The sequence below is a fragment of the Ursus arctos genome, unplaced genomic scaffold (assembly GCF_023065955.2).
Source record: "Ursus arctos isolate Adak ecotype North America unplaced genomic scaffold, UrsArc2.0 scaffold_34, whole genome shotgun sequence".
NCBI lineage: Eukaryota > Metazoa > Chordata > Mammalia > Carnivora > Ursidae > Ursus > Ursus arctos.
In genome coordinates this window covers 11,462,642-11,477,577 of record NW_026623030.1, presented here as the reverse complement: position 1 = coordinate 11,477,577, position 14,936 = coordinate 11,462,642, and positions in this window count along the sequence as shown.

Below are 14,936 nucleotides of genomic sequence, written 5' to 3'. Positions count from 1 at the left end.
AAAGAGACACATAGATAAAAATACATTAATGGTAGGGGACCTCAACACTCCACTATCAGAAATAGACAGAACACCCTGGCAAAAACTAAGCAAAGAATCAAAGGCTTTGAATGCCATACTCGACGAGTTGGACCTCATAGATATATATAGAACACTACACCCCAGAACCAAAGAATACTCATTCTATTCTAATGCCCATGGAACATTCTCAAGAATAGACCATGTTCTGGGACACAAAACAGGTCTCAACCGATACCAAAAGATTGAAATTATCCCCTGCATATTCTCAGACCACAACGCTCTGAAATTGGAACTCAACCACAAGGAAAAATTTGGAAGAAACTCAAACACTTGGAGACTAAGAACCATCCTGCTCAGGAATGACTCGATAAACCAGGAAATCAAAAATCAAATTAAACAATTTATGGAGACCAATGAGAATGAAAATACAACAGTCCAAAACCTATGGGATACTGCAAAGGCAGTCCTAAGGGGGAAATACACAGCCATCCAAGCCTCACTCAAAAGAATAGAAAAATCTAAAATGCAGTTTTTATATTCTCACCTCAAGAAGCTGGAAAAGCAACAGAGGGACAGGCCTAATCCACGCACGAGGAAGCAGTTGACCAAAATTAGAGCTGAAATCAATCAAGCAGAAACCAGAAGTACAGTAGAGCAGATCAACAGGACTAGAAGCTGGTTCTTTGAGAGAATCAATAAAATTGACAGACCACTGGCAAGACTTATCCAAAAGAAAAGAGAAAGGACCCAGATTATTAAAATTATGAATGAAAAAGGAGAGGTCACGACGAGCACCATTGAAATTGGAAGGATTATTAGAAATTTTTATCAACAGCTATATGCCAATAAACTAAGCAATCTGGAAGAGATGGAATCCTTCCTGGAAACCTATAAACTACCAAGATTGAAACCGGAAGAAATTGATTCCTTAAACAGGCCAATTAATTATGAAGAAATTGAGTCAGTGATAAACAACCTTCCAAATAACAAAACTCCAGGCCCGGACGGTTTTCCTGGGGAATTCTACCAAACATTCAAAGAAGAAATAATACCTATTCTCCTAAAGCTATTTCAAAAAATAGAAACAGAAGGAAAGCTACCAAACTCATTCTATGAGGCCAATATTACCTTGATCCCCAAACCAGGCAAAGACCCCATCAAAAAGGAGAATTACAGACCGATTTCCCTAATGAATATGGACGCCAAAATCCTCAACAAGATACTTGCTAATAGAATCCAACAATACATTAAAAGGATTATCCATCACGATCAAGTGGGATTCATACCTGGGATGCAAGCGTGGTTCAATATTCGCAAATCAATCAGCGTGATACATCATATCAACAAGAAAAGACTCAGGAACCATATGATCCTCTCAATCGATGCCGAAAAAGCATTTGACAAAATACAGCATCCTTTCCTGATTAAAACCCTTCAGAGTGTAGGAATAGAAGGTACATTTCTCAATCTCATAAAAGCCATCTATGAAAAGCCTACTGCAAATATTATTCTCAATGGGGAAAAGCTGGAAGCCTTTCCCTTAAGATCAGGAACACGACAAGGATGCCCACTCTCGCCACTATTATTCAACATAGTACTAGAAGTCCTTGCAACAGCAATCAGACGACAAAAAGGGATCAAAGGTATTCAAATTGGCAAAGAAGAAGTCAAAATGTCTCTCTTCGCAGATGACATGATACTCTATATGGAAAACCCAAAAGAAGCCACTCCCAAACTATTAGAAGTTATAGAGCAATTCAGTAACGTGGCAGGATACAAAATAAATGCTCAGAAATCAGTTGCATTTCTATACACGAACAACGAGACCGAAGAAAGAGAAATTAGGGAATCCATCCCATTTACAATAGCACCAAAAACCATACGTTACCTTGGAATTAACTTAACCAGAGACGTAAAGGACCTATATTCTAGAAACTATAAATCACTCTTGAAAGACATTGAGGAAGACATAAAAAGATGGAAAGATATTCCATGCTCATGGATCGGAAGAATTAACATAGTTAAAATGTCCATGCTACCCAGAGCAATCTACACTTTCAATGCTATCCCGATCAAAATACCAAGGACATTTTTCAAAGAACTGGAACAAACAGTCCTTAAATTTGTATGGAAACAGAAAAGGCCCCGAATCTCCAAGGAACTGTTGAAAAGGAAAAACAAAGCTGGGGGCATCACAATGCCGGATTTCGAGCTGTACTACAAAGCTGTGATCACAAAGACAGCATGGTACTGGCACAAAAACAGACACATAGACCAATGGAACAGAATAGAGAGCCCAGAAATGGACCCTCGGCTCTTTGGGCAACTAATATTTGATAAAGCAGGAAAAAACATCCGGTGGGAAAAAGACAGTCTCTTCAATAAATGGTGCTGGGAAAATTGGACAGCTACATGCAAGAGAATGAAACTTGACCACTATCTCACACCATACACAAAAATAAACTCCAAATGGATGAAAGACCTCGATGTGAGACAGGAATCCATCAAAATCCTAGGGGAGAACATAGGCAACAACCTCTACGACATTGGCCAAAGCAACCTTTTTCATGACACATCCCCAAAGGCAAGAGAAACAAAAGATAAAATGAATTTATGGGACTTCATCAAGATTAAAAGTTTCTGCACAGCCAAGGAAACAGTCAGAAAAACTAAGAGGCAGCCCACGGAATGGGAGAATATATTTGCAAATGACACTACAGATAAAGGACTGGTATCCAAGATCTACAAAGAACTTCTCAAACTCAATACACGAGAAACAAATAAACAAATCAAAAAATGGGCAGAAGATATGAACAGACACTTTTCCAATGAAGACATACAAATGGCTAACAGACACATGAAAAAATGTTCAAAATCATTAGCCATCAAGGAAATTCAAATCAAAACCACACTGAGATACCACCTTACGCCAGTTAGAATGGCAAAAATAGACAAGGCAAGAAACAACAATTGTTGGAGAGGATGTGGAGAAAGGGGATCCCTCCTACATTGTTGGTGGGAATGCAAGTTGGTACAGCCACTCTGGAAAACAGTGTGGAGGTCCCTTAAAAAGTTAAAAATTGAGCTACCCTATGATCCAGCCATTGCACTACTGGGTATTTACCCCAAAGATACAGACGTAGTGAAGAGAAGGGCCATATGCGCCCCAATGTTCATAGCAGCAATGTCCACAATAGCTAAATCGTGGAAGGAGCCGAGATGCCCTTCAACAGATGACTGGATTAAGAAGTTGTGGTCCATATATACGATGGAATATTACTCAGCTATCAGAAAGAACGAGTTCTCAACATTTGCTACAACATGGACAGCACTGGAGGAGATAATGCTAAGTGAAATAAGTCAAGCAGAGAAAGACAACTATCATATGATTTCTCTCATCTATGGAACATAAGAACTAGGGTGATCGGTAGGGGAAGAAAGGGATAAAGAAAGGGGGGGTAATCAGAAGGGGGAATGAAACATGAGAGACTATGGACTATGAGAAACAAACTGAGGACTTCAGAGGGGAGGGGGGTGGGGGAATGGGATAGACCGGTGATGGGTAGTAAAGAGGGCACGTATTGCATGGTGCACTGGGTGTTATACAGAACTAATGAATCATTGAGCCTTACATCGGAAACCGGGGATGTACTGTATGGTGACTAACATAATATAATAAAAAATCATTAAAAAAAAATAATAAAAAAAAAATAAAACCACAATGAAATAATACTACACACCTAGTGAAATGGCTAAAATTTTTTTTTTTAAAGATTTTATTTATTTATTCGACAGAGATAGAGACAGCCAGCGAGAGAGGGAACACAAGCAGGGGGAGTGGGAGAGAAAGAAGCAGGCTCATAGCGGAAGAGCCTGATGTGGGGCTCGATCCCATAACACCGGGATCACGCCCTGAGCCGAAGGCAGACGCTTAACCGCTGTGCCACCCAGGCGCCCCGAAATGGCTAAAATTTTTAAAAATCAGAAAATACCAAATGTTGATAAAGATGTGAATCAGTCAAAACTTTTAAAACACTGGTTATAGGAGCATAAGTGGGTACAACCTCTTTGGAAACTTCACTCAGTGGTATGCACTAAAGCTAAATATACGCGTAGTCTATGACCCATATTTCACTCATAGGTATACACCTGACAGATATGCATACATATGCTCACCAAAAGAACATTCATAATAGCATTATTCGTAATGGACCCAAAATGGAAACTACTCAAATGCCTACCAACAAAAGAATGGATAAACAAATTGTAATATATTCCCACAATGGAATACTATACAGAAATGAGAATGAATGATCTAACAATACTGATGATACTCATACATAAAAGAGACCAGATACGAATAACTACTACTGACTTCATTTATATAAAATAAAAGAGTAGGTGAAACTACTACTTCCATGCTGTCAGAAGCCAGGATGATTATATCTCTGATTATCTTAAATCCAGAGGTCTTTTTACAATGCTACACAGTTTCAGCTGTTGAAGTTTTAATAATTCTGTTACTTAACGGCACCTACTACCCACAAATATGCCTTTGATGAAGAACTCCCAAAAAGCTTTTCTTTCTTTCTTTCTTTTTAATGTATTTAAGTAATCTCTATACCCAATGTGGGGCTTGAACTTATGACCCCAAGACCAAGAGTCACATGCTCTTCTAACTGAGCCAGTCATGTATCCCCAAAAAACTTTTCTTTCTTTTTTTAAGATTTAATTTATTTGGGGGGGGGGGTGGGCACAGAGAAGAGGGAGAGGGAGAATCTCAAGCAGATCTGACACAGGGCTCAATTTCACAACCCTGAGACCATGACCTGAGCTGAAACTGAGTCGGATGCTTAAGCAACGGAACCATGCAGGTGTCCCCCCAAAAAAGCTTTCTATATCTATATCCCAAAGGCATTCTAGTCTTTGCTAGATTTTGCTATATAAGCTTTGTTCTTCTTTGGTATATCATATAATGGCAATGAATGATCAAACTATATTATATTCAGTTGTTAAAAATATATAATAAAATTATTATTCTTGCATGTATGAAAGGAACTTTGAAGACAAATCAGTTCGGATCTTAAAAGCCAGGTTAAGGAATTTATGCTTTATTCTGCAACCAATGGAAAGTCAGTAGATTTGATCAGGAGAGTGAGTAAAATAATTGTTTTAGGAATATTAAGCTATATTAGAAGTAGGAAAAATTGAAGCTTAAGGAGCATTAGGTGTGTATGTGGTGTGCATATGTGTGTGCATGTGCATTTAAAATTTTACAGAGAATTGTTTTTTGTACCCACAGATCCTGAGAAATTAAGATTCTTTTGAGTAATTGGGTAATAGCTGGCGTGGCATGCATATATAGTAACTTACTGAAAACTTGCCAAAAATTAGAGGCAATACTTGAGTAATAATCATTTGTAAAATTAAATAACCTGAAAGTATAAAGACATTTATTTTTAATATAGGATCTAAAAAGCCATTTGTAGTAATGAAGATCAATAGCTGAAAAAGCCCTCCAGAGTTCTGTTACTTCTCTATACTCCAGAGATTTTTTTTTCTTAGCTCAACTGATCTAATATTTTAAGGGTTATCATTGATGTTTTTATAAATGTCTAATACATGAAAATACTATGACTGGATAATAGAAAACACTATTATAAGTTATTTTAATAAGATAGTGTGCTGATGACAGAAGTAATGTTTGATAGCTTAGCTGTCAAGTTACATAACCTAAGACAAGTTACTTTACTTCTCTGCACTTCAGTGTCCTCGTTAATGTGAGGTTTATGAAATAATAATATAAAGCCCTTGTGACAGTGTCCAGTACATGGTAAGTGCTGAATAAATGTTAGCTTCTATAATTGTTATTATTGTTGTTTGAAGTATTAAATAGCAAAATCATAGTCACTTTAAATTTCCTGGGAAAAGTAGTTCATGCAATCCAAACTACAAAGATCTGTTTACATCAAAAAGTCAATTTGTTAATTTACAGTGAGAAAAATAACTGCCAAGCTGATTGCAATTCATATACCCAGCTCAGCATTTCACCCCAGGAGGGAAGCCCACTCAGGAAACCAAATGAGATCAGGAATCCAGTGAGTATACTCAATTTGAGCCAGAAAGATAACTGCTTTCTCTCTGCCCTAATTCACCTTCAATGTGAATCTTGCCCTTTTTTTGCTACAGCTTAATATTCCCAAAACAATTATTTTATTCACTCTCCCGATCAAACCCTCTGACTGCCTACTGATTGAAGAATAAAGCATTAATTCCTTAGCTTGGCTTTTAAGATCTATATTAATTTGTCCCCAAAGTTCCCATTCAACTTTATTTCCTATTTCTGTCCAACATGATGTGTCTCAACTCTAATAATGATGGGTTCTTCATTATTTTCTAAAATATTCCATGTTCATTTCTCATTTTGGCCAAGGCACATTGGTAGGTTTTCCTCATAGAATTCTCTTCTCTCTCCTCTACTCAAATCCTTTATATTAGTCAAAGTCCTCCTTAAGTCACGTTTCCTTCATGAGTAATACACAAACCATTACAGTCTATACAAAATCTCTATAAATTCCTATAATTTGTATTGCTTTACTCTTTTTCACATATATGTAATACATATACTGCTTTGTATGTTGGCTTAACTCCTCTAAATTTTATTTCCCTTTCAGATTCTAAACTTCTAGAAGATAAAGATTTTTTTTATTCTCTCAGAGAATAACATTGTGTGTGTATATATATAAACACACACATATATGTATATATTATATAATATTGAGCTCTCAATTAATAAATGAACGATTCATTAATGAATGTCTTGGGGCAAGATAAACCTGCCCTTTTGAACCCAGAAATGTTCCTTGGCTCTGGCATATTCCCCCAGGAGCCCAGCCTCCAAGTTCCTCTCCGTGTTCTCTCCTCAGTTCTTACAATTGTAAGATGCCTATCAGAAATTTCCTAATTGCTTCATAGTAAATGTCTAACAAAAAAAAGTGTTCTCTTTAAGCATCTTTTTTGTTTCTGATTTCTTTCACTCTAGAAAATCTAAATATATAAACATGAAATAAGCACCCAGTAAGTTACTTTGTAGGAATATATTCTAATTTCTTGAACAACCTCAGTCCATTAGGCAGTTAAAACATACACATACTCTGACAAAATATTATGTGCAAATTTACTGATAAAACTGCTCTTTTAAAAAAACACCAGAGATTAAAGTCATGATTCTGAACTAACTCACTAAATAGCCATTGATTTTCTTTTAATTCTTAGTAATTACCTTAGGTGCTTTGTGAATTTTGATCGAGTGAGAAAGTTGAGCAGTGGCCATTGTAGTAATGTATCAGGATTCTTTTAACAGGTCAAACCTGTCAGGTGAAAAAAAAAATTAGAGATTTTGCCTGACATAATCCTTTTTGTGAATTTTCCAAAGAAGAACTACATAATTAGCATTTGACTGTATTCTTTGGAAAATTAGTTTAATAAACATTTTTATCTCCACTATGCATTTTCTATGAATTTGGCATAAGGTCTCTGGATTAGTTTTTTCAACCACCCAGTGAGAATTTAAGTTGATTTGCTTGTTCGCAAATACATTTGGAGGAGAAAAATAAACTAAATCACCTAAAGATTTGACAATGTATTTTATTCATCACTGTTATTCTCTTAGCGTACAACTGTGCTCTGTATATAGCAGGGGCTCAAAAACATTTTTTGAATTAACTTTATGGGTTATTGGTTTTCAAAGGTAACTCAAAAGTTAAAATTTGTACTTCACATCCATTAGGATGGCTGTTCCCCCAAAATGGAAAACAATAATAATAATGTTGGTGAGGATGTGGAGAAATTGGAACCCTTGTGCATTGCTAGTGGGAATCATACAGCTGCTGTAAAAAAAACAAAAACAAAAAACACACCAGTATGGGCAGTTCCTCAAAAAGTTAGACAGAATTACCATATTAATCAGCAATTCCACTTCTAGGTATATACCCAAAAGGACTGAAAGCAGGGATTCAAACAGATACTTGTACACCAATGTTCACAGCAGTATTATTTAAAATATCTAAAAGGTGGAAACAACCCAAATGTCCATCAACAGTTGAATGGGTTCTTTTAAATGTGGTATATACAATGACATATTCAAGCCTTAAAAAGGAATGACATTCTGATACACACTGTAACACAGATGAAACTTGAAAACATTATGCTAAGTGAAAGAAGCCACACACAAAAGGACAAATATTGCATGATTTCACTTACATGAGGTAGAGGTACCTAAAGGAGTCAACTTCATAGAGACAGAAAGAATAGAGGTTACAAAGAGCTGGAGGGTAGAAGGATTAGGGTGACTAAAAAGCACGAGTTTCTGTTCAGGATGACAAAAATTTTCTCAGAATGGTTAGTGGTGAAGGTTGCCAACACCATGAATACACTCAGTGTCACTGAATTGTACACTTGAGAATAGGTGAGGTGGTGAATTTTATGTGTATTTTAACACAATAAAAATATTAATGTTAAAAATACATCTAGTTTTGGGGCACCTGGCTGGCTCGGTCCGTAGAGCATGTGACTCTCGATCTTGAGGTCATGGGTTCAAAGCCCACATTAGGGGTAGAGTTTACTAAAAAAATAAATAAAATAGAGGGACTTTAAGTTACAAAAAATCCATCCAGTTTTCACATCTATTGTTTCACTACCGTAAAAAAAAAAAAAAAAAAGAAGAAGCAAATTTCCCTTTTTCTTTTCAAAGACCTTAATTTAATTTATACTGGGGCTTCTTTTCAAGGTTTTATGGAGTTCTGACCAAAATATTTGTAAAACAACCCATCTAAAGTAATTCCGTTCTGGATCACCCAGGATAGCCAGTGACCTTTTTTGGTGTATAGATTAATGCAAGATCTGGATGATTTTGCAAATACAAGAAGGCAGAATTGTTTGAGGGCACTGCCACAAGATGGTGATAGAGATTATAAACAAGTACTATTTAATTTCTCTCAAATTACTTCTTCAGAGCAACACTAGGGGACACTCTTTTACAATATCTTCTAGGACACTAAAACCACCTAATAGTCCTTCAGTCCTTAAACATTCCAAGGTATCTTTTGTTGACTTCAGAATATAACCTTCATTTCTGTGTATAACCTTCAAATCTGACTCAACACATCAACTGCTTCCCTTACAACTTCAAGAAATACAATGAGCAAAATAAGTAATTACAAGAGTTTAAGCTCTAGTTCTGGCCCATTAAACCATGTAAACAACCCCCTACTGGGGGGTTATTAGCCTTAGAGATAATAAATAATAAGAATAAGAATTTTGGGGGCTCCTGGGTGGCTCAGTTGTTAAGCTTCTGCCTTCGGCTCAGGGCGTGATCCCAGGGTCCTGGGATTGAGCCCCACATCGGGCTCCCTGCTCCGCCGGGAGCCTGCTTCTTCCTCTTCCACTCCCCTTGCTTGTGTTCCCTCCCTCACTGCCTGTCTCTCTGTCAAATAAGTAAATAAAATCTTTAAAAATAATAATAAGAAGAAGAATTTTAAAATAGATTTCTACATTGATTTTTTTTTTTAAGTAGGCTCCACTCCCAGTGTGGAGTCCAATGCAGGGCTTGAACTCACAACCCTGAGATCAAGATCCGGAGATCAAGACCTGAGCTGGGATAAAGAGTCAGACCCTTAACCAGTTGAGCCACTTAGGGGCCCCACTACACTGATTTTTTTGTTTTAATTTCTCTAGGAGGGTGCCTGGCTGACTCAGTCAGTGGAGCATGCAGCTCTTGATCTTGGGGTTGTGAGTTCAAGTGCCACATTGGGTATAGAGATTGCTTAAATAAATAAACTTAAACAGTTTTTTCTATGATCATAAGACATTCTGATGGCATTTCTAGAGAATCAAGCAGGGGTGGCAAAGTTAGTTAAGTGTCTGCCTTCTGCTCAGGTCATGATCCTGGGGTTCTGGGATCGAACCCTGCATTGGGTTCTCAGCTCTGCAGAGAGTCTGCTTCTCATTCTCCCTCTCTGTCAAATAAAAAAATAAAATCTTTTTAAAAAAGAGAATCAAGCCCTGAAAAAAGCATCAGCCAATGGAATATAATGCATTATTACATCTATATTGGAATGTATAGATAACCTGGATTAAACTGATACTATCACTGAAAACTCCGAGACAATCAGGGCACTTGCTTTTGAAAAAGGATTCAAAGCTAGTCACTATTAACATTTGGTAAATACCTGAGGAATTAACATTTATAAAATAAGTAAAGTCAAATTTTATGTACACATATGTGTTTATGAAGAGAGAAATAACCGCAGTATAATGTAGTAGAAACAAGTTTTGGATTAAGGGACTTCGGTCCATATTCTGTTCAACTACCTAGTAGCTCTGTGACTTAGTTAAATCACATAATCATCCTGGGACTCACTTTCCTTTTTATAAAATAGAGACAATAAATCCAACTTCTCAGGGCTCTTACAGTGCTTATCTGGGCATGTTTTCATCTGGAAAGCATACATGGCATAATGGTTAAGGATACACACTCTTCTGGAGCCACACTGCCTACAACCAAATTTCAGTCTGCTATTAACTTGCCATTTCATCTTGGGCAAGTTGTGCGCCTCAGCATCCCCATCTGTAAAATAAGGATAGTACTAGCACCTGCTTCATAGGGTTGTTGTGAGGACTACATAAGTCATTATCTATAGGGCACTTGGAACACTGACAAATATTTCATTATAAGTAATAAAGCATATTTATTTTTAAAAATCTTACACTAGTATTTGAACTCCTAGTTTTCTTCCAGCCTTCCAGTTGTTCCTTCTCATTGTTTACTTCGTACTTTTTTCCCTGCCCATTTCTTAGTGTTTGGTGTTCAGGGTTCTGTACTAGGAGCTCCCCTTTTTTTTTTTCTTACTTCTAAACACACTCCCTGGATGAAAAAATGCATTTGTTTTAATTACTATATCTATTCTAATGATTCTTATATGTCAGACACCCAGGTCCCTCGGGAGTTAGAGATCTGTACCTCTATGAGACAGTTACATTTTGATATTCCCAACACATCTAAATGTCAGTTCTTTCCCCCTAAAACCTATTTCTGTTCCCTAGCTCAGTAAATGACATCATCAAATACCTAATTACTCAAGCCTAAAAATTATGACTCAAACCTGACCCTCCCTCACTTCCACATCCAGTCTCCTTAATATTTATCAAATGTGTCCATTCCTCACTTTACACATGTTGTTGTTATTTCTGCTTTAGAGAGATTAGCCTCATCTTTTGCCTGGACTGCTACAACCACCAGTCTGCCTGTCACTGATTCTGCCCTTCTCCAGTCTGTCCTTTGTATTGCAGCCAGAGTTTTCTTTTTAAATTGCAAACTTGATTATGTAGACTGAAATTCTTCAATGGCTCCCAGCTGCCCTCAGGATAAAATCCAAACTCCTTACCATGACTTCAAGATCTGGCTCATGCCTCCCTAGGCACATCTCTAACCATTTTCCCTTACACTTTTATGCATCAATTATTCTTACCAACAGTAGTTACCCTAAACCATATTCTCTCCAGCTTTCAGGCTTTTGTAATAATCTTTCTGCCTGAAACCTTATCCTCCATTCTCAATTCCTACTTATCTCCTAGATACGGCTTCGTGTAGTGTTCTCAAGGAACTGTTTCCTTACTCACCACCACCACCAAGTTGGGTTATGTGCCCATTGTAACATATATAGTATCATGGTTGCATTTATGTATCCATACCACCCTACTGTGAGCTAACATGAGGGTAAAGTTGATCTGTCTAGCTCATTCTTTATTTTTTAAAGTTTTTTTTAAAAGGTACAATTTAGTGGGTTTTAGTATATTCACAGTTTTGCAACCAGCACTACTAATTACAGAAGATTTTTGTTGCCCCAAAAAGAAACTCCATGCTCATTACCAATCACTCCCTACTCTCCCCTCCTCCCTGGCCCCTTGCAACCACTAATCTAGTTTCATCTCTATGGATTTCCCTATTCTGGACATGTCATATAAATGGAATCATGTAATATATGACCCTTTATATCTGGTTCAGCTCATTCTTGAATCCTCAGCACCATTACAGTATTGGAACAAAACAGATGCTCAATAAATATTTGCTGGATCAACAGAGAAGTAATATAAGAACAAGGAAGTATTAAGTGTCTAGAAAAGAATTAGAGAATATTAGAGATATAGAGATAGAAGGAGCTTTAAATGTCATCTAGTCCAAACATCTAATTTTCCAGATGAGGAAATCAAGTTCCAGAGAAGTCAACTGACTTACTCAGGGTCAAACACTTAGTGGCAGAACTGAGAATAAAACTCAAGAAACTTTGACTCACAATTTAGGGGTTTTTCTACAATGACTCCCTAAAATGAAATTCCTTCTTGCTTTCATTCCATTTAAAATGATGCACTACCAGTGCCTTCCTAGTTGGGGAGCCTGCTTGCTTATTTCTAAACACAGTAGTGTCTTTTTCTGTTGTTCAAGAATGAGCTTGCTTTAGAAAAGCAAAACATATCTAAATATTTTTTTTTAAATAGCCAGGCTCTTTTCAACCTCTAATTATTCTGTTGCTACTGTTGTTTTCTCTTTGAGCAGGTGTTTTGTGGAAGTCTCCTATTCAAGTACAAACTCTGCTTAATTTTGAAAGCTCACAAGCTGACAGCCCCAGGAGGTATGACACTACAGATCATGCACTCTCAGAGAATAACTCTGATGTTTTTTTATCACCTTTTTCTAACTCATTATCCAAAAGCCTAGGAGAGATTTCATAATTACGGATTTTAAGAACAAAACTCTAACTTTCAAATGTCTTTCACTTATATATTTGCTTGCATATTTGACCCACAAGCATCTGAAACTTTACAGGGCATCGATATCATTCAATTTTATACTTAATAATGTCCACACTGACAAGAATTATGATCTTGAGAAGGAGGTAAGATTTCTGTGCTTTCTCAGATGAAGACTCATGCTAGGCTTACCTCTTGACCTACATCTCAACTGCCCTATTTAAAATGGTGACAGAATTGCTTACTATTTTACCCTTGTCTGTGTGATTCCAAGATTCAGATAAAGATTAACCAGCTATTGCTCAGAATATTAAAGCTAAGCCACCCCCTGCCCCATGCCTTTGGCCATTCTGAGGGAAGCAAAAACCAGTTTTATTATGTTTGCACAAAGACAGTAATAGTAGATTTCCTAATGCTCTCCATCCATCTTTGCCAATCTTCCAAAACTATTTTTTTAACAAGAAAATCCCCTTTCTATCAAATGGACAATATCTAAAAGCTGGGTTCTAAAATGCAACTAGATGACATTTTTCTTGCCTGATATGAAGGATGGCTTTACACAAAGAAAGTACATTTTGACATAAACGGGCTCAGCATCACAGAATTGGAAGGAAAAGGAGAAACAGATAATCCAAACCCTTCATTTTAAAGAAGAAAGTCAATTTAGTGGAGGAAGATAGTCTTTTTAACAAATGGTACTGCAACAATAGGACATCGTAGGCCAAAACAAAACACCTAAAAACAAAACCCAAAAACTCTCAACCTAAATCTCACACTGTATACAAATATTAATTCAAAATGGGTCATGGACTTAAATGTAAAATATAAAACTATTGAGAGGAAAGTGAAGTCCAACAAAAGAACTTGGTTTGTCAAAAGTCCCCCAGTTACTCAGAGGCTTCACAGAGTTTGCTTCCCTACATTATTATTCACCATTTTAACAAATCCCATCTGGCTCTGATAATTCCCCTTCTCCGTGCTCAGAGTAAATGGTTTCCACTATATTAACTGGATATTTGTTCATGCTCTTTTGGTTTTTTAATATCTTCTTCGGGCTACTTCAATTACTCATTCATTCAACATTTACTGGGTGACTACAATGTGCCAGGCGTCATGTAGGATTGCAAAGATGTAAAATACTGCTCGCATCTCGAGAGATTGACGATCCAATGGGGGAGAAATGAGACTCAGCCTAATTAAATCAAAAACTCCTTTGGGGCAAGAACCGTGCTTTATCTTTGTTTTCACCAGCCAAGTGCACGGTGTACTACACACCCCATCCCGTGCTCTGCACATTTGAACACACGTCGGTGATGGGCTAATCTTGCGTGTCGAGACACTTTCTCCCCCCGGTACTGTCTGGGGAACTAAAGTCCATGGAGATTAAACAGCACGTCCTAGAAAAGGTAGAAAGGAGCCGAGGTCATTCCGTGGGGACCCATCGCCAGCTCTGTCACCTCTTGGCATTGATTCTGGCAGAACACCTCCACGGCTGGAGAAAACCTGACTTAGCCAAGATCACCCCCAAAGCTCCACTCCCAACCCCCAGCAAACACAGACGTCGTTGGCCGGACCCACTGCTTGGCCGCTAATTACCGCTGTTGCTTCCTCACCGAGACGCACTCCTTTCCCACCGAAATCTGAATTTAAGAGCTACCTTGATAGCTGGCATGCGGGCGTTCCCACTACAATTCTCTCTGCTCTTTCTTTCTTTCTTTCTTTCCCCTGTTATATGTGAAAATTTTCAAAATCGAGCGCTGGGGACCGGAGTAGAGGGAGGGGTTGGGGTACTATCTAGAAGCTTCCCGTTGTCTTTTTCCTCAGCCCCCGCCTTGCCGTTTCTCCTCAGAGTACTTAGGGCCTCAGCGAAATACTTTCAGATCAAACTTAAAGCCTCAAGGAAAAGGAAAAGGAAAGAAAAAAATTAACCTAAGCCTAGGAAACTGAAGGTTCTCAAGCGCCCTTTATCCGGAGACCTTGCGACTGGACAGCCCTCACCTCAGCTTGTCGACGCCTCTCTCAGAAGGGTGGGTACCCAACGGCCTTTTCCAGCCCAGACCCTCTCAGGCTCATAAATAGCCAACGAGGCCTTTTTGGGCGGGGCGAGA